The following is a 24,933-nucleotide window of genomic DNA, read 5'->3' as shown; positions in this document are numbered from 1 at the left end:
GTGACTGGGAAAGTCTGTTAAGGACGAAATTGAAGACAAGCAAGTCTACATCTGCTACCGGAGGTCATAGGACTGACATCCCTTATACTTCAATTAAAAGAGATGTTGTTAGGATAGTAACTATACCCCTGCGGTCGTTGTCAGGATAGAGGATGCACGTAAAGTGGTCGGCAAAGTGTCTTGCACACAGTGGGTGTTCAAGCAGCAACCGGCAGCCGCATCCTCATCGCCAGCGCCTCTCCCTGGGACAGCGACGTATTCAGCCAGTGGTATTACGTGTGAATTAGCCGCCCTGTCCCCGGAGCCACCGCAAAGACATCAAGGGTTTTCTGTGGTCAGTGCGGTCCCTACGCTAATGTCCCTTGCTTTTTCTTTCATTCATGCACCTTTTTTTAATCAAAGGCCCTTCTTTGCAAAACTGGTCTCCAGCCAGCCTCCAGGCTTAAAAATAGGTTCTGGGTAAAGCCGAGGCGGGTGAGCTGCGGCAGGTGCGCGCGAGGACCCCGGAGCAGCGGCGGGGGGACGGGGTGGGGGTGGGAGACCCGGGGCGCGGGCGTCTCCCCGGCCTCCCGCAGGCGCCGCCCTCCCTGGCAGGTCACCGTGACCTCGCCGCCGCTTTCGCTCTGACTCGCGCTTTCCGCTCCCCCCGCCCGGCGGTTCCCGCTTCCCCCGACGGTGAAAGGCCGCGGGGTCAGCGCGGCCCGCCTGCTCCCGCTGCCTGCCAGACGGCCGCATCTGCGGCTGGAGGGGCGGCTGCGTGCGCGTGGGGTTCAGGGTGTCCCTGGGCGCTCTGGGCTCCCCGACAAAGGCGGGGGCGGGGCGGGAGGCGGGGTCTTGGGCCCGAGTGACTCGCCCACAGGCAGAAGGCCGCGAAGTTCTGCTGAAGCGGGATCGCTGCGCAGAAACAAGTCCCTGAGCACGCGTGGCCAGGCCGGACCCCGACCTGCCCTCCAGGAGCCCCCAGTGTGTGGGGAGTAGGCAAGCCCCGAAGGGAGTCCCAGATGTGCAGCCGGCTGCGAGAGACCAGGCTGGGGTCCAGACGCTGGGAGAGGTCCCCCCGGGGGCAGGCATGTGAGCGCCTAGGGAGAAGGCCCTGTGCAGGGAACCGCGCCGCCAAGGTCCAGGGGAGAGGCCCCTGAAGGAGGCTCGGTTTGGTTATAGTTTAAAGAAAAGAGGATGGTGGGCAAAATTAACCCACATTAGCCATGAAGTCCAGTTAGCGCCTCCATGAGCTAGCGCAGAAATATTTGATAAAAAAGGAAGGCAGGGGTGTAGATCCCAAGACGCTGAAAGCGTGAATAGACCGGGGGCCATCTCGCTGCAAAGCAAGGCCCGAAAATGGCCCGAAAATTGCTAACAGACCACCAACGTATATTTGTTAGGAGAGGCCACCGTATGCTGCAGCAACAAACCGCTCCAAAGCTTAAAGTCTGAGCACAGCAAAGGTGTATTTCTCCCTCACGCACAGTACACTTCAGATCTGGGCAACTCTACGAAAAGCATCATCCAGGTGGCAGTGGGCTATCCAAGCTGCTCTCCTTCTGTGGCTGTCTCCACCGCAGACCTCCTAGCTGCTCATTGTGCAAGGGAAGAGGGGCCTGGAGAATCACACTGGCCAGAAAATGCCTCCCCCTAAATGTGACAGGTGATCCTTCTGCTCACAATGTGCACAGCGCACAGCCAGACCCCGTCACATGACCCCCCTAACTGCGAGGGACCAGAGGTGTCATCTCCCACAGGCCTGGAAGGAGAGGAGGACCCCATGGGGTCAGCGTTAGAAGTTTCCAGTATCCAGCCTGAGCACCAAGGACCAGTTCTGCCTACACTCTGGTTTGGTAAGCAGCTGACTTGTTACCCAAGGCCACGCCCACGCTGTGGATCGTCAGCTTGCCACCATGTGCTGGCCTGAGGAAGAAGCCAGAAAGGGGAGGAAACAGAACAGAATTATGGAGAGTGAGAGAGAGAGACAGAGACAGAGACACACACAGAGAGAGAGAGATGGAAATTGAGATAGACAACAGATACAATTTGAGTTCCTGGATCCAACTATGCCTGAAGCTAACCACCCAGTTACAAAGCCAGTGAATTTCCTTTTCCTGTTGCAGCTAATTTGGACTGTACCTTCAAGCAATTACAAATGGAAAAAGTCCTGAATAACACAATCACTAAATGGCCTTTGGCTATAAACCCCAGCACAGAATTTTTTTAAATTGGGCTTTACCACTAGAGTCCCTCCTATAGCTGAGGCCAACTTATTAGTGAGAAAAGCAGGTTACCTGGCCCCAGTGTGGGAGCAGGAAAGACATTGGCCTTTCTGTCAGGACTGTGTCTATCCCTGGGATTTCCCTCTTGTGCCCAATCTTTGCTTTCCCTCGGTCTCATGTCCTGAGGTCCTAGAAGTCAGGACAGAATGAGGTGCCCCCCAGGACAACTAGAGAGCCCCATCTTCTCTGGTGTGGTGTGCATAGGGATCAGCTGGTGAACGTCTTCTGCTCCCCCACAGAGAACACCTGGTGACCAGTGCCCTACCATAGGGTCAGGATGCTAGTGGGGAAGAGGATCTGGGGGAACAGAGACATTTTCCCGTGAGCTTGGTGGGGGTAAATTTCCTAGAAGTGACAGGAAATCACGGCATACGCACGTGAGGGTTTGTAAGCCCTCTGGAGCACACCCAGCTTCTCTTTCCAGGCTCCTCTGAGGGCCTGTGGGGTCCAGCTCCCCTGGCTTGGTCTCCCCACGTCTGCTCTGCACATGGGCTCTGCTGCCTGGTGGCCTATCCTGGCTGTCCCAGGCCTACAGCCTCAGGCCCCAGCCCCTGCAGACTTCAGATCGAAAGGCCCAACCACAGAGCCCAGGGTCTGGACGGTAGTATTGCCAGAGACACCCAGGGGACATTGGGGACATGCTACACTAAAACTTTATTCATTGTTCCTTTGAAATTCAAATACAACTGGACAACTTGTATTTTTATTTACTAAACCTGCAGGGAGACGGGCTAAGGTGAATGGGGGATCCCAGAGCTTGCCTCTTGTGACTGTTTCCTGGGGTACACCCCTGCCTGCCCCCATCCCACAGACACTAGGGCTTTAAAGCAACCCTTAGGCCAGCAGCACCCCGCTCCCACTGGGGGAGCTGTAGATGGCTGCCAGGGCACCCAGAGCAAACCCTGAGACAGAGAGGCAAGATAAAGGAGAGGAACCTAAGCTGCCCCGCACATGCTCCCCACCCTGGTCACCTGCCCGGCCCCTTGGACCAGCACTCCAAGATTCTTTCCCCTGCCAGGCATCCCCTCTGGGCAATGATGTGTGGAGCCTCCCAGGAGCCCCGGGGGTATTAAACTGCTGGGGTGTATCCCTAACCTACCCTTGTGACTGTCTTTCTACGGAAAGATGATAAACATTCATCCCCTCTTGCCCTTGCCCTCAGTCCATGTAAGGGCTCAGGGGAAAACCAGTATACCCCAGAAGGCCTTGGAAACCAGGGCTGGTGACCCACACCGCTGGCCCAGCTGCTGGCAGCCTGCACTCTGTGCCCCCGGCCACCCCCACCCTCCCTGCAGTTGCAGAACCCACCAGAAGGCCTCACCTGCGGCAGGCTTGAGCCCCGGTCCCTGCAGCCTGGGCAGGCTGAGCTCCGGGGGGGCGGAAGCCAGATATTCAGCGCCATCACTGCCCAAAGTGACCCGCAGGGTAGTGATTATTAAAAAGGGCTCCTCAGATTCTTTCCCAGACTGGTAACGCTGTCACCTGAAGTGAGATGCAGGGGCCCACAGCCACAGGGAGCTCTAGCAGCCCTCAGCCACGCCTCTCTGAACAGAGCCTCCAGGGTCCCATGCCCCTGCCCCGGGTCCCTGGGCGACCTGACACTGTCCCACCTTGAACTCCTCCTACCCATCCCGCTGCAGCCCCACAGTGGCCTGGCCCAGGGGGTGGGAGGAGCCTCCAGGCCTGATGTCCCCTCAAGAATTAGCTAGAAGCACCTCCAAGCTCTGTGCTTCCTGCCACACGAGGTAACTGAGAGACGCAGTCGGCTGGTGCCGGGACGATGGAGGCCCCACAAACACAACTCCTTTACTTTCAGTGTTTGCCAAACATCAGATTGGGACCCACGAATGTGTAGACATAAGCTCAGTGGGAGGCGATCGGTTGAAAATGGGAGCGTGTTACATGCAGAGTGTGTCTCAGCGTAGGTTGCGAGCTGTTTTGTAAAAATGGTATCAGATGTACATATACGTGGATGTGTGTATGCATCTGTGCGTGTCTGCACACACGCACAGAAAAAGGGGGGCGCAGCACATGGGGGCTGAGTGTGTCACACGTAGGATGTTTTTACGACAATTGTATCCATTACAGATACATGTATGTGTAGACATGTACATGCACACACGTGTGTATACATGTGTATACGTGTGCATGTGGCGTGGCCACGTAAATTGTACCATCTGCTGTGAGTCACAGCCATAGAAGTTTGAGAAAGTCCTACGTTCTGTTTACCTAAAAAGAAAGAAAAACTAATGAGCCAAAGTTCCCTTGACTTCTCAGGAAACGGGCGACAGATACTTTTAGGTCAGGCTCTGAAGGTCAAGGGGCGGGGACCGTGCCCCGCAGCCGCCACAGGCATTGGGTGGCTGTTGACATGGCCTGCGATGTCCAGGAGAGAGCTTGGACTTGGAAGGCTGGAGACCTTGGCAAGCACCCCAGCTTCCCTGGTCCCTCATGTCCCTTCCCTGTCCTCTGTGCCTCTTGAGCCTTTTTAAGATTAAGCTTGCAATCACAGTGAAGGGTGCTCAGTGTGTCCCTAAAGAGACTCTTGTCCTTGTCACTGTCACAACCAGGGGTTTTTAACTTTCAGAGAAAACCCAAGGCGTCCCCAGTGTCCTTTCCAGTGACAAAGGCCCCTTAGAACCAGGCCCCCCCCCTCCAGCCTACAACTCACAAAGGAACAAAACGTGGACTTAAAACTTGAAAGAAGCAACAAGGCGCACAAACCGAACCCGCCCCAACCCTCGGCGTGCGTAAGATATACACAGGAAGGAAGTGGCTGGGCTGATTCAAAGAGGCTCCATGTCTCAAGGAAAGGAATATTTTCCGACAAGCCCGCCCTGACTGTGGTTTTGAACAAGAGTTCAGACGTAGCTTTGGCCGGTCCCCCCTACCCTGACCCCCCACAGGACCGGAGCGTCTGCTGTCTAGACACAACAGTGAGGGTGGACCCCGTGCAGGAAGGCACCCTGTGAGCTGCTCCTTGATGGCATTTGGGTTGGACCCAGGCAGGCAAGCAAAGGCTGCTACCTCTGGTCCGCGTGGTCAGTGCTGTGGTCCCGGGGCAGGGAGGCGTGGGCGGCTGCCCAGTCTGCAGGGCTGGGGGAAGAAGCCTGCTTCTCTGTGTGTTCCCAGCCACTGACTCACCAACATGCCTGTTTTTGATTTCTGGTTATAACCAGCTTCAGGCCCCCGCAGAGCCAGCCCTATGGCACCAGGGTAGCTCTGAGCATGTCAATCCCTGACTCAGAAGTCCCTTTGACACTCCTATGACCCTTGATGGCTTACCCACAGGACCCAGTCCTGCCCCAGCCAGAGGCCTCCCCTGCCCTCTAACCCCTCCACCACCAGGTCCAGGCTCAGTCAGTGGCAAGCTCCCTGATTCGTACCTCCCTTGGTCTGTGCTGTTTGTTGTCTGTCCTTCCTTCCTGTCCTCCTCCCAAGTCCTGCTCATCCCCAGCTCAACAGCACCTCCTCCGTGCGCCCTCGAAGCCTGTCCCTTGCTGTCACTGATGTGGCATTTTACCATGTCAGCAGCTCCATGTCTGCCTATGTGAGCCTGAGCAAGTCAGTTAAGTCTCTGAACCCGCTTTCCCCGTCCGGAGAATGGGGATAATCAGAGTTGCCTGCTGAGACGAAATCATGGATGCGAAGCGTGAGCCTGGCACACGGTAGCACTGGCTCCGTGAGCATCACAGGTTCTGTGTATGCCAATCATCCTGATGATAACAGGTTTTTCATGCTCCGCAGATGGTAATCTCTCGGGAGCAGGACTAGTCGGTCATCCTTCCAGCCTCCCTCAGTTCCTACAGAATCTTTCCAGTATACAGCAGGTGCTCAAAAAAGAAATGTGAGGGTCTGTGTCTCCTGGTGATCTGGAGTCAAAAGACTGCATGACAGACGTCACCTAAGAGCAAGACCAGCTTGCCCAAGGGACAGGAACAGCAAGGGGGTGGCTGTGCCGAGGCTGCCAGGACTGGCCAGGGGCCAACTTCCACTGCTCGGAGCCCGGGACTTCAGCGGGAGTTGGCCCTCCTCCAACCACACAGGGGCAGGGTTGCATCCAGACCAAGGGCTCAGGAAGACCTTGCAGGCTGAGTGCCCAGTGTGGGTGTGTCTTGGAGGTGACATTCACTGGGACTTTTCAAAGGCTCTGTAGTCTTGAGCTCGAAGGCTGGACGAGGGTAGGAGAAGGAAAGATGGGCATTCCACAGCCCTGTGTTGCGCTCAAGTAGAGAGAGACCTTGAGAGGACCTCAGTGTCAGCCTGGCAAGGGACACATGGGTCCAGGGAGTGGAGAGCCTGGGACATGAGCTGGGCCTGTCCCAAGTCATGGAAGCATCGAGTCACGAGAAGCCAGGCCACCAGCTGCCAGGAGGCCAGAGGCCCGGGGGGGTGAGGGGGGTAGGTATCCTCTGGGCTTCTACAGGGACAGCCTTGTGCTGAAGTCCAGGGAGAAAGGGGAGAGAGGTAGCGCCGTCCAAACTGTTCCCGTGAGTGGTCGACTGACACTGGCAGCTGAGGTCACTTCGATTTTCCCAGCAGAGACTCCCGCTGTTCAGTCTGGACACGTTCTTGAAAATTTCAAGACCGAGATGCTAGCTGAGGTTTTCTGGCTTCTCCCAAGCCAGTGGGCTGTTCTCTGGCCAGTTACGCAGAGAGGCCTGTGGGATGGAGGCCCTGGGGGTGCCAGGCCTGAGCAGACCAGCAGGGCAGGCCCCAGACAGATTTGCCCAGCACTGGGGCTTGAGAAAAAGAGCGCCTTTTCTGAAGGCGAATCTCAATGGGGTGAGCCCAGGGGATCGTGTTCCCGTGGTGATCAAACATGCAGGTCCTGATCCCCTGCCCTGGGCACGTGCAGCAGCCTGAGGTCTGAAACGCAGAGCAGGTCTAGAACTCCGTGGCGCTCCCTACACGGGCCCTCTGGCATGGGCGCAGGATCCCCTGGTCCGCTAGCTCTCCACTCCCCGGGCCATCTCCTCTCTCCTCGGGCCTCCTCCCCGCTGAGAAGAGAGAGGCGGCAGACAGAAGTTCCGAGACCTCGGGCGCCTGGGTGGCTCAGTTGGTTAAGCGACTGCCTTCGGCTCAGGTCATGATCCTGGAGTCCCGGGATCGAGTCCCGCATCGGGCTCCCTGCTCGGCAGGGAGTCTGCTTCTCCCTCTCCCACTCCCCCCTCTTGTGCTCTCTCTCTCTCTCACTCTCTCTCTCAAATAAAAAAAAAAAAAAAAAAAAAGAAGTTCCGAGACCTCTGCCTGACTGCACTGTGCCCAGAGTTTTCTCTCCTGTCCCAAGAGTGGGAGGTCCTACCTCAGGGTATGGCGTCTCTCCAGCGGGGCACCAATGTCCCCCCACGCTCCACTCATGGACACTGCTTCCCAGTTCTCCCTCCTCTGCGTCTTCAACATTTCATTCTTACCAGATCGCTCGCGTCGGCGGACTATGTTGTCATTGCTGCCACTTTCAAACCAGCCTTCTCTGCCTTCCCCTCCCACCCAGGGCGGAGAAGCGGAGTCCGGATTTATCCTCCCTCCTGAAGCTAGAACACAACCAGACAAGCTAGGGGAGCACCAGAACATCTGGCGAGGAGGAACAGTGGCCCCTGGGAGGTGGAAAACAGATGAGGTGAGCCCTACGACAGGCCGCTCGCCGCCTGACAGCGCTCAGGGGTGCAGAGCAGACAGGGGAACCCAGGAGCATAGAGAGGACTCCCCGAGTTCAGGAGATGGGACTGGAAGCCCAGGGAGACCAAAAAGGAGACTGCTGCTGCAAGAGAGCCCTGGCGATCTGCAGGAGGTCCACTCCAGAACTCAGCGCATGCCCGTGCAGCCCACCCTAGGGGAGGAGAGCACTGTGCCTGGTGCCCACCCAGGGCTCCCACCAGTCACGCTGGAATCCCGGATTCACTAGGCATTGGGTAGAATACTCAGGGATTCGCCTAGACTGAGCACAGCTCCAAGCCCACCTGACACATCATAAAAGCAAGACCCAGAAAGGTCAAAGGACTTCTAAGTAACTTAATTGCATCACAGAAATGAGCTCAAGAAGATTTGCAAGAATAAAATAATATCAAGCATCAACGTGGTAAAAGTCACAATATCTGGCGGCCAATTAAAATGACCTTGCATACAGGGGTGCCTGGGTGGCTCAGTCAGTGAAGGGTCTGCCTCCAGCTCAGGTCATGATCTCAGGGTCCTGGGCTGGGGCCACCTCAGTCTCCCTGCTCAGTGATGGGGTCTGCCTGTCCCTCTCCCTCTGCCCCTCCCCCCCAACTCCTGTGACGTGTGTGTGTGTGTGTGTGTGTGTGCACGCGCTCTCTCTCTCTCTCTCTCTCTCTCAAATAAACAAACAAAATCTTCAAAATGACCTTGCATACAAAGAAGCAGGAAAACATGTCCCCTAAAGAAGAGAACCGCGTCTGGTCCAGGTGGCCAGCACAGAGCTTTTTGTGTAGGTCAGAGGCAAGAGGTTATTAAATACACAAAAGAACCAGGGATGGGGGAAACATCTCCATTCCACTTCCTCCATGTTCCTTTTTCAGCAAAAGTACGTTTTCACACTTGCCCTAATCTCTCTCCTCTCTTCTATTTTTCCTCCTTATTGTGAAATATAATATACATCCAGAAAATGTTTAGAATATAAATAGTCAACTTAGTAAGTTATTGCAAAGCAAATCCTTCTGTAGCTAACACTCAGATCAGATGCATCCCAATCCCGGTCCCTTCCTAGGATCTCTGCCACCTGGCATCCCCAGGAAGATTTATACCTGAACCTGCATCAGTTTGCTGCAATAGCAGGAACACCTATAAGGGTGAGATGTTCATGTCTGTGAAATGTGTATCAGTGGAATCATGCAGAGTATGTGTGACTTTAGAGCTAGCTTCTTTTTCTCAATATTACGTGCTTTTAAGATTTAACCATGTTGCTGCGTGCATCTGTAGTTCATTCTGTTTCTGCTGTATAAAATCCATTGTGTGAGTATACTTTTTTTTTTGTTTTAGTCCATTACACTATGGACGGACATTTCCATTGTTCCTATCTGGGGACTGTCTCTGTTCAGGCTACTATAACAAAAATACTGTAGACTGGGTGGCTCAACAACAAACGTTTATTCACACTGTTTTGGAGGTGGGAAGTATAGGACCAGGGTGCCTGCAGTCGGGTTCTGGTGAGAGCCATCTTCCTGATTTATAGATGGGTGTCTGTCTTCTCCCTGTGTTCTCACCTGACAGAGGGAGGGAGAGGAAGGAGAAGCAAGATCTCTTGTGTTGTTTTTTGTGTAAGGCACTAATCCCACATGAGGGCTCCACCCTCAGGACCTAATCACTTCCCAAAAGCCTTATCTCCAAATACCATCACATTGGGGATTAGGGTTTTAACATATGGATTTGGAGGACAAGAACAGTGAGTCCACAGCGGGTGCTATGATCAAATATTGCTAAGAACATATTTGCATATGCATTTGGCTTCAACATGCACACATATTAGTAGGTTTGTAGCCCCTAGTGGAATTGCAGGCTCGTGGGTGTGCAAATCTTCAGCTTTAGGAGACACTGCCACACCATTCTCCAAAGTGATTATACCTCCATCAGTGTTCTGAGTTCCTGGGACTTCACATACTTACCAACACCTGGTATGATCAGTCTTATTGGTGTATGGAGCTAGCTCACTGTGATTTTAATTTGGATGGTGAAGGAACATTTATATGTTTATTGTCCTGTTCAAACATTTTGCCCATTTTTCCATTTTACTCACTGTTCTCTTTTTTTCTTATTGATTTCTTATTGTACTTTATATATTCTGGGTATGAGCCTTCTGCCAGTTATATGTATTGCAAATATCTTCTTCCACTCTCTGACTTAATGTTTTACTCTCTTCATAATATCTTCATATTTGATGAAGAAAATTTTCTTAATTCTAATGAATCAAAATAATCCAACATTTCCTTTACCATTAGTGCTTTTTGGATCTTGTTTAAGAGATCTTTCTCTAAGCCAAGATGATGAAGCTATTCTTCTATACTTTCTTCTGCGCTATATTGTTTGCTTTTCATCTTTTTAAAACTTGTGTTAAGATATACATAACATAAAATTTACCATTTAAGTCATTTTTCAGTGTACAATTCAGTGGCATTAGGTTCATTCACATTGTTTGGCAACCTACATGATTATCCATTTCCAGAACTTTTTCATCTTCCCAGCTGGAACTTTCTACCCATTGAACACTGACTCTCCATTCCACCCCCATCCTCCCCCTCCCCACCCCCCACCCTCTCTCCCAGCCCCCTGGTAACTCCCATTGTACTTTCCATCTCTATGAGTTTGGCTACTCTAGGTGACTCGTGTAAGTGGAACCATACAATGTTTGTCATTTTGTGACTGGCTTATTTCATTCAGCGTCATGTTCTCCAGGTTCATCCATGTTATAGCTGGTGTCAGACTTTTCATCTTTTTAAGTCTACACTTTTCTCCACTTGGATGACTGTCCACACTGCTCTGCAGTGCCACCTTTTGTCATAAGTCAAATGAGTTTATATGCCTGGGTTTGTTTCGGGGCTCCCTATTCTGATCCATTGGTTTATTTTACATTTTTGAGCCAATAACCAGGGCCAAATTCATGGGCTTGCAACCTATGCAGCCACACAGGGCCCTATGTTCAGAAGAGACCCGCACTTGATTTAAAATTCTCCTATTGCTGCCTTGAAATTTTTAATAATTTTTGAATAAGAGGTCCAGCATATTTATTTTGCAGTGGGTCCTGCAAATTATATAGCCAGTCTTGCCAGTAACATATTGTCAGGATTATTATAGGGGCGCCTGGGTGGCTCAGTCAGTTTAAGCATCTGCCTTCGGCTCAGGTCATGATCTCAGGGTCTGGGATCAAGCCCCGCATCAGGCTCCCTGCTTGGCAGGGATTCTGCTTCTCCCTCTCCCTCTGCCTCTTTCCCCTGCTCATGCTCTCTCTCTCTCTGTCTCAAATAAATAAATAAAAATCTTAAAAAAAAAATTACTATAGTTTTATAATAAGTTTGAAATCTGGTACAGCAAATCTTCCCACTTTCTTCCAATACTTCTTCAAGAATATTTTGGCTATTTTTGGTTTGCACCATTTCCATATAAAATTTAGAATGAGCTTCTCAAGTTCCACCAAAAAAAAAAAAAATTTAGGATTTTGATTAAAGTTACATTAAATCAGTAGATCAATTTATGGAGATTTAGCCTTTGAAATACTCAGCCTTCCCATCCACAAACATGGTTATTTCCTCCAAATGCTTAGCTCTCTTCACATTTTTTTTTTTTAATTTACTCTTTTATCCCTATACATTGCACAAATATCCAAGGGACTTGATTTTTTTATTGTAGTAAAAAACACATAACAGAAAATTTGCCATTTTAAACAGTTTTTTTAAAGATTTTATTTATTGATTTGAGAGAGAGGGAGAGGAGGGTGGGGCAGAGGGACAAGCAGACTCCCCGCTGAGGAGGGAGCTCAACTCAGAGCTCGATCCCAGGACCCTGAGATCATGACCTGAGCAGAAGTCAGATGATTAACTGACTGAGCCACCCAAGTGTGCCACCATCTTAACCATTTTTAAGTGTATAGTACAAGGGGGGCACCTGAGTGGCTCAGTCGGTTAAGTGTATAGTACAGTGTTGTTAAGTATGTGCATATTCTTGTGCAATAGATCTCTAGAACTTTTTCATCTGGCAAAACTGAAATTCTATACCCATTGAACAACTCCCTTCCCCCTCCTCTTCCCAGTGCCTGGAAACCAGTATTCTACTTTCTAACAGTTTGATTCTTTTAGATGCCTCATATGAATGAAATAATACAGTATTTGTCTTTTGGCAACTGGCTTATTGCACTTAGCACAATGTTTTCAAGTTTCATCCATGTTGTAGCATATGACAGGATTTGCTTTTTCTGTTAAGACAGTAATATTCCCCTGTGTGTATATACCACATTTTCTTTATCCATGTATCTGTCAGTGGACACCTAGGTTGCTTCCAACTCTTGGCTTTTGTGAATACTATACTACAGTAAATCTGGGTGTGCAAATACGTGTTTGAGGGCCTGTTTTCAGTTCTTTTGGATGTATATCCAGAAGTGAGATTACTGGATCATACGGTAATCCTTTTTAAAATTTTTTGAGGAATCACCATACCATTTTCCGCAGTGGCTACACCATTTTACATTCCATCAACAGTGCACAAGGGTTCCAATTTCTCCATATCCTTGCCAACACTTGTTATTTTCTGGGGGGGTTTTTTGGTAGTGGCCATCCCAACAGGTGTGAAGTGGTATCTCATTGTGGTTTTTATTTAATTTCCCTAATGATTAGTGATGTTGAGCATCTTTTCATATGCTTATCGGCGATTTGTGTATCCTTTTTGGAGAAATATCCATTCAAATCCTTGGCCCAGGGCATGTGGGTGGCTCAGTCAGAAGAGCAAGGAACTCTTGATCTCAGAGTCATGAGTTCAAGCCCCACGGTGGGTGTAGAGATTACTTAAGTAAATAAAACTTTAAAAAAAATCCTTTGCCCATTTTTAGCTAGGTTATTTTTGTTGTTGTTGTTGTTGAGTGGTAGAAGTTATTTATATATTTTGGATGTTATTAAGCCCTCATCAAATAAATGATTTGCAAATATCTTCTGCCATTCCATAGGTTGCCTTTTCATTCCATTGACTTTTTCTTTGCTGTGCAGAAGTTTCTAAGTTTGATGCAGTCCCATTTGTCTATTTTTGCTTTTGTTGCCTATGTTTGACATCATATCCAATAAATCATTGCCAAATCCAATGTCATGAAGCTTTCCCCCTATGTTTCTTTTCTAGGAGTTGTATAGTTTTGTGTCTTACATTTTGGTCTTTAATCCATTTCTAGCTAATTTTTGTATCTGGCGTAAGGTAAGAGTTCAGTTTCATTCTTTTGCATGTGGATATCTGGTTTTCCCAACCCAATTTGTTGAAGAGATTATCCCTTGTGTGTAACTTCAGCACTGTTACTGAAGATCATTTGACCATATATGGGAGGGTTTATTTGGGGGCTCTCTATTCTGTTCCATTAGTCTGTATGTCTGTCTTTATGCCAGTACCATACTGTTTTGATTACAGCGACTTTGTAGTATGTTTTGAAATCAGGAAGTATGAGACATCCACCTTTGTTTTTCTTACTCAATAGTGTTTTTGTTATTCAAGGGCCCTTAGACATTCCATATGAATTTTAGGATTTTTTCCTGTTTCTGAAATAAGGATTTTTATAGCAATTGCAATCAATCTGTAGACTGCTTTGGGTAGTATGGGCACTTTAACAATATTAAGTCTTCTAGTCTGTGAATATAGGATGCCTTTTCATTTATTTATATCTTCTTTAATTTCTTTAAACACTGTTTTGTAGTTTTCAGTGTACAAGTCTTTCACCTCCTTGGTTAAGTTTATTCCTAAGTATTTCATTATTTTTGAGGCTAATGTAAATGGGACTGTTTTCTTCATTTCCTTTTTGGATTGTTCACTGTTAGTATATAGAAATGCAGCTGATTTGTGTGTGTTGATTTTGTATCCTGCTGCTTTGCTGAATTCATTAATTAGTTCTAAAGGGGTTTTTGTGTGTGTGTGTCCTAAAGATTAGCACAATGGAATCTTTAGGACTTTTTACATAGAAGATCATGTCATCTGCAAACAGATAATTTTACTTCTTCCTTTCCAAATTAGATGCCTTTTATTTCTTTTCCTTACCCAATTTCCCTGGCTAGAGCCTCCAGTACAATATTGAATAGAAGTGCCTAGAGCAGATTTCCTTGTTTTGTTCCTGATCATAGGGGAAAAGCATCTAGTCTTTCACCATTAACTATGATGCTAGCTGTGGGTGTGTCATAGATGCATTAATCAGGTTGAGGAAGTTCCCTTCTGTTCCTAGTTTAGTGAGTGTTTTTTTTTTTTTTTTCTTGAAAGGGTGCAGAATTTTGCCAAGTGATTTTCGAGATGTTTATGTGACTTTTGTTTTTTAGTCAATTAATATGATGCATTATATTCATTAATCTTCAGACATTAAACCAACCTTGCATCCCTGAGATAAATCTCATTTGGTCTTGGTATATGATTCTTTTTATCTGTTACTAAATTTGAGCCCAATATACATGGGTTTATTTTTGGACTATCTATTCTATTACATTGATCTACTTTTTTTTAATCTTTATTCCAGTACTATACTGTTTTAATTACTATGTCATGAAAATAAGTCTTGGATCCATGTAATATAATTTCTTCAGTCCTGCTCTTACCTAATCTAGTTCCTTTACATTAATTTTAGAATCCGTTTCCCAATATCAGTAATAAAGCCTGTTAAGAATTTCATTGGGATCTCACCAAACATAGAAGTAAATTTGTTGAGAATTGCAAGCTTAATATTATTGTATCTTCCAATCCATAAACACAGTGTAACTGTCCACTTAGGTCTTCATTGATTTATTTCATCAATATTCTGTAGTTTTCAGTATTCAAATCCTGTATGTATTTAGGCACACTTAGACCTATGTACTTCATTTTTGTGTGTGTGCTTTTTGAAATGGTAACCTGAAAAAAATTTAGTTCCAATTGTACAGTGCTATTATACAATACATGAAATATAATTGAATACAATACAGAAATACAATTGGGTTTTGTATATTGAGTTTGTATCTTATACCCTAACTAAACTCTTGTATTAATTCTAGAAGGTTTTTGGTTTTGTTTATGTTTGTTTTTTGGGTTTTTTTTTTTTGTAGATTCTTTGAATTTTTCTACATATTCAGTTGTGTCATCTGCAAATAAAGGCAAATTCTTCCTTCCCAACCTATGTGTCCTTTCTTTCTTTTCTTTCCTTTTTGTTGTTGTTGTTGCTGTTGTTGCCATATTACAGTGGCTGGGATTTACAGTGCAATGTTGAATAGGAGTAGTAAGGGAACATATCATTGCTTTGTTTTTGATCCTAGGGTAGATGCGTTCAGTTTTTCACAATTAAATATTTGCTAACTCTCGGTGGTTTGGTCTATTTGTTTGTTTGTTTTGGTACATGCCCTTTTCATGTTAAGAAAATTCCCATTTATTCCTTGTTTACTGAGAATTTGTTTTTTCATCATAAACAGATACTGAATCCTGGGAAGTGTTTCTTATACTTTTATTGAGTGGATCATATGGTTTTCTTTTTTAATTTATTTTTCTATTTTAATTAATTAATTAAATAAATTAATTAAAAATTTATTTTTGGTTTTCTTCTTTTAAAAAGCTTCTTAATAAGGTGAATTATATTTTTTAAAGATGTTATTATTTGTTTGAGGGAGAGAGAGAGCACAAACAGTGTGGAGGGGCAGAGGGAGAGGGAGAAGCAGACTCCCTGCTGAGCGGGGAGCCTGACATGGGGCTCAATCCCAGGACCCTGAGATCATGACCAGAGCCGAAGGCAGATGCTTAACCAACTAAGCCACCCAGGTGCCCCAATAAGGTGAATTATATTGATCAATCCTCAAATGTTGATCTAGCTCTGCATTCTGGGGATAAACTCCTCTCAGTTGTGATGTATTGTTGTCTTTATACATTGCTGGATTCAATTTGTTTACATTTTATTGATGATTATTGTCTCTATAATCATGAGGGATATCAATCCTCTTCTTGTACTGCCTCTGTCTCAATGTGGTATCATTGTAATACTGGGCTCATAAAATGAGTCGGGAAATGTTGCCTCCCCTTCTGCTTTTTAGGAAGAGATTGTGTAGAACTGGTATTATTCTTTCTTCCTTAAATATTTAGGGGAATTCATCAGCAAGCACATCTGAACATAAAGTTTTCTTTATTGGAAGGTTTTTTTCTTTCTTCTTCTTTGTTTTCAGCAATTTGAATATGCTATGCATAAGAGTGGCTTCTTTTCTTTTCTTTTCTCTTTTTCTTTTCCTCCCTTTCTTCTTTCCTTTCTTCCTTCCTTCCCTTCCCTCCTTCCTCCCCTCTCTCTTCCTCTTTGCCTTTTTCCTTTCTTTCTTTTTTTTTTTTAAAGATTTTTTATTTATTTATTTGAGAGAGAGAGAATGAGAGAGAGCAAGCACATGAGAGGGGGGAGGATCAGAGGGAGAAGCAGACTCCCTGCCGAGCAGGGAGCCCGATGCGGGACTCGATCCAGGGACTCCAGGATCATGACCTGAGCCGAAGGCAGTCGCTTAACCAACTGAGCCACCCAGGCGCCCCTTTCCTTTCTTTCATTTATCCTATTTGGCATTCTCTAAGCTTCTTGGATCTATGGTTTGGTGTCTGTCATTAATTTTGGAAAAATATCAGCCAAAATTTTTCAAATATTTCTTCTCTCCTATTCTCTTTTTCTTCTTTCAGTATTCCATTTGGTATTTCCCACAGCTTTTGATGCACTGTTTGGTTTGGTTTTGTTCCTCTTGTTTTCTCTTTATGCTTTCATTGTCTTACTTTCAACTTCACCTTGACTCTTATCTTGTCTGTATCTCTTCTACTGATGAGCCAGTTTAAGGCATTCTTTGACTTTGTAACTCTGTTTTTCATTTCTGGTATTTCCATCCATTTTTTCATATAGTTTTCATTTCTCTGCTAAAATTATCCATCTGATCTTCAGTATAGCTAATTTTTCCTTAAGAGCCTTTAACATATTAATCATTGTTATTTTAAATTCCCTATGAGATAGTTCCAACATCTGCATCATATCTGTTTGGTCTGTTGATTGCTTTGTCTCTTAGGGTTATATATTTGTTTTCTTGCTTTATCATATGGTACATCATTTTTTTGCTAAAACACAGACATTAGACAATAGAAGCTGAGGTAAATATACTTTATGCTTGGAAACGAGCACATCTTTTCTTTTGCTACGTCCTTCTGCTAGGGGTTTTATTAATTTAGTCAGGAGCCAGGCTGGGTTTGGGCTTTACCATTGCCATTGTTGCCCTCATGGCATAACAGGTTTTAAATTCTTCTAGAGATACCTTGTGTTTAGGGTGGGGGCTTTTTTGCTGAGATTTGACTTCATTGTCTGTCCCCACCCTCAGCACTGGGTTTTCAGTACTGTACTGAGGAGACCTCTGCCTCTTGGGGCGGCTTCCCCAGCAGTATTCCATTGCTATTTTCACATGGAATTTCTCAGCTGGGACGGGGAGGTAGGACGCATCAGGACACTCTCCAGTATTCTCTTCAAGCCTCAGTCCTGGGCAGGCGCTGGGTGCTTGGGGATGTGCCTCTTCCAGCTGTAGCTCTGGGCCCACATGTTTCCTGCCCTTTCCCAAGGGGCAGAAGATTTGTTTCTTTTCCCTTCCCCAGCTGTAATCAGTTTTCTTCAGTACTATGAGGGTGACACTGTTTGCTGCCCTTCTCCATTCTTGTAGTTTAAGACTTTTTTCCCATTGAGGAGGGGTTTAGGGGAGGGGGAGGAGGATAAGGGAGAAGTGGCCTGCATCACTAGGAAGCCTTCGCAGGGTGTCCCCAGTCTTCCTTGTGAGTATCTGATAAGATTCATTTCAACTTTTAACTTTATTTGTACGAATTATGTTATATGTAACATAGGAGTCTATTAATTTCTATGTGCTAATTTTACAACCTGCTGTCTTGTAGAATTCTTTTATTCTTTGAGGTGGTTTTACCAAAAGTTCTCTGGGTATACTGTCTTGTCATCTGCAAGTAGAGATAGTTCTACTCCTTTTCCAATTTTTATCCCTCCAATTGTTTTCTCTTATCTGATTGCATAAGCAATTATGTTAAATAATAGTGGAAGTATTCTTGCCTTGTTCCTGACCTTAATAGGAATGTTTCTACTGTTTTCCCATTAATTAAATCATCAGCTTTAGGACTGAGGTATATATATTTCATCCTGGTAAGGAAGAACCTATTCATTTATTTCAAGACTGTAAGTACAAATGCGTACTGAATTTTTTCAAAGGCTTTCTTGGCATCCGTGGAGATAACCATATAATTATTTTTCTCCTTCAGCTTGTTAATGTGATCAATTTTAATAGTAGATTTCCTACTACTGAGTCATCTTTGAATAGCTGGTATAGAATTTCTTCTCACTGTGGTACTGATTTAGCTCTATAGTTTGGGGAAGTTCTAATTTTTCTTTTTCTTGATTTCATTTTCTTGTGATCGGAGTACCCATCAAGGTATACTGTCTCAGAACAAGTCCATGGGAGGTCAACATTCAGAGTCTTTTCTTGTATGAAATATATATACATATATGTCTTCATTGTAGCATCAAGATAATTTCCCCTTAAGCCTTGAAGGATGTCTTCTATTTCTCATTAGCACACCATGCTTCTGATCTTCCTCTGCCAGTGACATATACCCCCTCTCTCTCCAAGGCAGCCTTTAGGGTTTTCTCCTTATTTTTCTAAATATGCATGATAGAGTTACCAGGTTTTCACCTTTTCTCAATCATTCTATTAAGTAACTCAGAAGAGTTTTTAATTTTAAAAATTTCCCCCTTTTTTAGCTCTGGGGAGTTTTCTCCCACCATCTCTTTATTTCCCACTGTGGTCAACAGAGTAATGGCCTCACTGAAGATGACCATATCCTAATCCCTGGACACTATGAATATGTTATCTTACATGGAAAAGAGACTTTTACAGATGTGATTAAGTTAAGGATCTTGAGGCGGGGAGATTTTCCAGGATTAACTGGATGAGCCAATGTCATCAACAAGGGTTCTCATAAGAGGCAGGCCACAGGGTCAGAGTCAGAGAAGGCGATATGATAGCAGAAGAAGGAGAGAGCACAATGCCTTCATGGGAGCAGGGGTCGCAGTCAGAGAGTCTTGAAGATGTTACATAGCTGGTCTTAAAGATGGAGGAAGGGGCCATGAACCAATGAATGAAGGCAATTTCCAGAAGCTGGCAAAGGCAGGGAAATGAATTCACTCCTAGAGCCTCCAGAAGGAATGCAGCTCTGCTGACACCTTGATTTTAGGACTTCCGACCTCTGTAACCATAAAGTAGTATATTTGTGTTGTTTTAAGCCACTAAACTTGTCTCAGAAGCAATAGGAACCAGTATGCTTACCTTTGACTTTTTGTTCTGTTCCTTGTTTCTGAACTCCTATTGACGCATTCTGGATTCCCTGGACTGATGCTGCACATCTCTTAACTTTCCTTGAATGTTCTTCGTCTTTTTGCCCTATGGTCTGGGAAGTTTCTTTGACTATATTTTCCAATCCTTCTCCTGGGTCTTTTTTTACAGCCATATTTTTAATGTCTATGAACTTTTCTTGTTCCCTGATTTTTCCTCTCTTTAGCTTCCTGTTCCTGTTTTGGAAACGAAATAACCTCCTCACATGTCTCTGAGGTGTTAATCATGATTTTGGGATTTACTCATTGCCTTTGTTATATATATCTTCCCGGAACAGCTGTTACTTTTGTTCAGAGGGGTCCCTCTCTCTTATGGTGACTGTTTTCCTTAGTTGCATGTTTACATGTACAAATGAAAGACAGGACTGGTGCATATAGACTGCTGGCAAGGCTTCCGTCTGTGGCTCCCGAGTCTGTTTACTCAGCAGGCCTCACCCCTTCCCGAGAAGGCTGGCTTGAGTTCTGCATACAGGGTGACTCATAGTAACTGGCAGCCTTCATTAGAGGGTGCCGGGGCTCCTTACCCCACAAAAAGACCCAACTAATGAGGGCTTTACGCAGGTGGGAACTAAGCCTCCTCCCAAGGTCATTTCCAAGTGCAAACACAGCACTGTTCGCCTCATGGTGGAGCCTGGGGTTAGAGGCTAGCAGAGTGCTCTCCCTGCTGTTTAATGGACAATCCCTGCATCAGCCCTCCTTTCCATGGCAGTTAAGCCCCTGCCTGACTCCTGCTCGCAAGCTTCAGATCTGAGCTCACAGCTTTTCCAGGTGCTCAGGGAGGCTAACCCAGGCTGCCTCTTGCATACCTAGGGGGCTGCAATCTCCTCAGCCAGGTTTTTAATCAATATGATCATGCCTGATTTCTATGTTCTTGAAATCTACTCAAGTCACGAGTTCACTGATACTCGCCTGTGCACTCATCCTTTTCTTGAATCTGCTTGGGATTATGTTATGTTGCCATTTCCAGGGGCTTTGGAGAGGGGAAGGAAGTGAAAAGATGCTCCATCTACCCTCTGGATACCTAAGCTAGCACAGCTTTCCGGCAGGTCTATAAGTACTAGGTGCATACAGTTGTCACCATACTTGTGGTAATGTGTCTATGTGTAGGAAGCCTCTTCCCTACAAGACCAGGGCCGTCCCGCCACTGAATTGCCTGAGTTTAGCTACAGCGTTCTAGTTTAACAAAATTGCTTATAACCACTGGCTAACTTTTGGCATGAGAAACATAATTGACTATAAACACTGTGCAAGTGGTGTATGGGTGAAGATTATCTTTGGCTTTGGGTGAAAGATACTCTAAAACAGTAGTGATTTTAAAAAGACAACAGTTTACTCAATATGGGAGGTAAGAAGGTCTGCTAGGGAGGCTGCTGCATGTGGAGGTTTAGGCTCTGTCCTTCCTATGCCTGGCTGGGTGTGGCTTCAATCACTAGATCGCCGCATGGTCCAAGAGGACAGCTCCAGCTTCAGTCATCGTGTCTACATTCCAGCCAGAAGGAGTCCACACTCCAGAAGATGAAAGAGGGAGGAAGGGCTCATCTGCTCCTTTTAATGCTATTTCCCGTAATGGAAGTCGCTCATGATGTTGCCACTCACATCCCACTGGCCAGAATTGGTCCAGATAGCTGTGTGCCAAGCTCAAACCTGAGGGTTCCATTATTAAGGAAGGAGCATATATGGTGGGTCCTGCTGAGGGCAGGCACCCTGTCCCTTCCATGATTTTATCTTCCTCATGGGCCTGCACATCATGGATGGGCACTTGGGAGGATAGCCAGCTGACTGTCCATGGCTCAGAATGGTCTGCTCACTCCTCACCCTCTTTGCTGTGGTCTGAATGTTTGTGCCAGCCCAGAATTAACATGTTGGAATCCATATGCCCAATGGGATGGTGTTAGGAGGTGGGGCCTTTGGAAGGGGGTTAGGTCATGAAGGTGGAGCCCTCATGAATGGGATTTGCGCTCTTAGGCAGGAGGCCCCACCTACAATGAGAAGTCTGCCACTCAGAAGAGGACCCTCACCCAACCATGCTGACTTCCTGATCTCAGACTTCCAGTCTCCAGAAGTGTGAGAAATAAGTTTCTGTTTTTCATCAGCACCCAATCTGTGCCAGTTTGTTATAGCAGCTGGAACACACTAAGACACCCTTGTTGGGCCTTAAGACCTGTGCAACATTTGCTCTGTCCGGAGACAAGAATTCTGGGACCAGAGTTAATGTTCTATTAATCATTTGCCAGACACCCAGTTTCACTGTGGCCCTTGATTTTAAATACATCACCCAGCATTACCCAGCCCAGAGGAAAAGCTCTTGCCCCATACTAGCTCAGAGTCACAAAGACACTAAAAGAATCAGGGACATATTTGTGTCCTCAAACATTCCAGGGGTCAAGGGAGACTGTTGGTTTGAATTGGCAACAGAGCTGTGGAGCGAAAGTCAACAAACAATGTGTTTCCCCGAGCCTTTGAGTAGCCCGCCCTTCCTCTGTTCTGCTTTTCCTGCCGTGTCCCCAGGGACCTGCGCCCTGCGCATCACTTCTGCTGGAACCATTTACGGTCAGGGCTGCTTTGAAAGAAGAAAACAATTCACGAGTGCCCTCGCCCGTCCCTCCAATGCAAACATTTTCCAAAGTATTTTTTCCACATTTTCGCATCTCTTGTTTGGATAAGGCCCCATTTACTGCTGTTGGCTGAGCCAGAACAGTCTACGCATCCTGGGGGGGGGGGGGGGGGCTGCCCCAATACAAAGAATTCCAGACTAACGAGCTGAAGAAATAAGTGTTTGGTGACGTGCGTGCAGAAGACACTGAGCCTGCCTTCCCAAGCTCCACCCTGGGCTTCCTGTGGCCGTGGCTGCCGGGGAAATAGCTCCTTATCCACGCTGGCAGTCGGGAAAACACGACGGCCCCGGGTCTGGGGCTTGTTAACGCTCAGGCGAAAGGGGATCACTGGGTCCTGCTTCAGATGGGGACATTCAGGCTCGGTCCCCTCTTCTCCCACATCCTCCCCTTCGCTCACGCCCTGACTACGCTGCCTTTCAGGGGCCTTTGTCACCTGGGGCTGCCTGGGGGACCTGGGCCGGAAGTCTCCACGGCGAATGAAGTGTCCCAAAGCACTACTTCCTCTCCTCCATCCCCCACTAAGCAGTGCCTCTGAGGGAGGGGTCCTGGGCAATCTCCCCTTCTCTTCTCACTGAAACCTCCTCCTTTCAGACTTGGGCAGCAGCCCGCCTCCGGGCACCACACCCCCCCCGCAGGGAGGCTGGGGACCAGCCCAGGGTAGAGAGCCTGGAGTAAAGCCTGCACCCTGGCTCACAGCCTGGCCAGTGTGGCCTTTCTCCGTCCTGCCTGCCAGCTTCAGGCATAATCCTGAAGGAAGCCGCCGGTGCTGAGAGGTCAGAGGCTCTGTCTGGACATCCTGCGTATTCTGCACTGCGGGACACACAGTGCCGCTCACCTGTCTTCTGTCTCTCCCCTGGGGTGAATGGCGTTTTCCAAAGTTAGCAACACACGGGATGTCCAACCGACTGAACTTCTGAGCTTTGTACCACCAGCTCCGACCATCCTCCTGCAGGGAGGCAGGGGCTCCGTTCCCTCCTCCGAGATCCGGGGAGGGTGCCACTCTGGGGTAAGTGACACACTTTGACTTCTGAAGCCAAGTCACAAATGATGAGACCGTTTCTGCCCGGTGCTCTTGGGACTCTCCCCTTGGAAAGGCAGCCAGCATGCCTTAGGGAGGCCAAAGCGGCACAGAGGCCCCATGGAAGTTTCTCGTAAGAGTCCAAGCCAGCATGTGACCAGGTGACACGGGGTCACCATCAGCCCCAAGCCCGGTGGTCCCCGCAGCCTTGGAGCCCTCCCAGTGAGGCCCCAAATGCCATGAACAGATTTCAGCTTTCCTTGCTGCATTCTTGCCCAAATCCCGTCACTCGGGAGCAGACTAGAATGATCTAAGCTGCTCGGTTTGGGGTAACTCGTGATCAGCAGCAGTAACAGAAACCGCATCCTTTGTCTTACAGAAAATCACCCTTCCTGCCCCCTCGAAGCTACACGTGGCCATGCGGGCTTGCTGTGGGCGAGGCAATCTGAGTGCAAAGGGTGTGTGCCAGGGTCTCGCGGCTGGGCTCCATTCTTCGCCTACTCCTCTGGAAGGCGTGGAAATGCTGCCTCTGTCGGTCACGTTGGACATATGGCAGGAGCCCAAAACAAGCCTTTTGTTTTCAACCACTGAGATTTGGGGGGTGTTTGTCACACCAGCATATTGTGTCCTGACCAATACACACGCTGTTCCGGATGCAGGACCTGGTTCCGAGGAGATTGTTGCTTCTGGACTGAGCACTGCAGACTCCAGTATCCTTGAGATGGGGGACTTGTCCTAGCTCGTGGCTTTCCCATCCAACTTAGGGAAGCTGCTGTCAACTCAAGGCTTACCCTTTTTTACTTCTCCAGAAGTTCGTCAGTGCCAGCAGAACGTGCTGCTGACCAGACCCAGGACAAGCTGGGCCTGCCCCAGTTCTGGGCGAGCCCCTTGGGGCAGTGGCCTCAAGCATCAAGGCTGTCTGGGTTCAGAGGAGCAGACAGGGTTGGCCGTCTGGGAGGAAGGACAGGGACCTGGGAGCTGGAGAGCGAGGTTCAGGTCCCTGCACTGCCTCCCGGTGGTGTGGCCTTGGGCAAGTCCTCTGCCTCCAAGCTCCGGCTCCCTCATTTGTGAAATGGGCATGATAGCATCAGTGTCTGGGTCTGCTCGGGCTGTTATGAGAGAATAACTGTAGACTGGTGACTTATAAACAACAATACAGATCTTCCTCCGCTCACGATGAGATCCCATCCCAATAAATCCATCATAGGTTGAAAAGACCTGAAGTCGAAGATGCATCTAAGTCACCTATCTACTGAACATTATAGCTTAGCCCACCCTTAATGTGCCCCGTACACTGACAATAGCCTACAGCTGGGCAAAATCATCTTACACGACGGTTATTTATAATAAAGTGTTGGCGGCCTCATATAATTTACTGATTAGTGTACTGAAAGGGAAGAACAGAACGGTTGTGAGGGTATCGGTTGCTTACCCTCCTGATCGCGAGGCGGACTGGGAGCTGTGGGAGCTGCCACCGCCCAGCATCACAAGAGGGCGACACGCTGCGTATCGCTAACCCAGGAAAAGATCAAAATTCGAAGTATGGTTTCTACCAAATGCGTGTTGCTTTTGCACCATCGTAGAGTCAAAAAATCATTACACTGAGTTGGGCCCCTTCGGTATTTATTTCTCACGGTTCTGGGTACCCGAAGTCCAAGATGAAGCCACCAGCAGATTCGGTGTCTGAGAGCTCCCTTCCTGGCGCATAGACAGGTGTCTTCTTGCTGTGTCCTCGCACAGTGGGAGGGGTGAGGGAGCTCTCGGGGGTCTCCTTTACAGGAGCACTAATCCCACTCATGAGGGTTCTACCTTCATGACCTACTCACCTCCCAAAGGCCCCACCTCCTAATACCTTCACATTGGGGGTTAGGATTTTGACATATGAATTTAGGGGAGGACACAAACATTCAAACCATAGCATGACGTCTTTCCCTTGCAGGGTTA

The sequence above is a fragment of the Phoca vitulina genome, unplaced genomic scaffold (assembly GCF_004348235.1).
Source record: "Phoca vitulina isolate PV1807 unplaced genomic scaffold, GSC_HSeal_1.0 scaffold61, whole genome shotgun sequence".
Classification (NCBI taxonomy): Eukaryota; Metazoa; Chordata; class Mammalia; order Carnivora; family Phocidae; genus Phoca; species Phoca vitulina.
Note: the sequence above shows the minus strand (reverse complement) of the source record.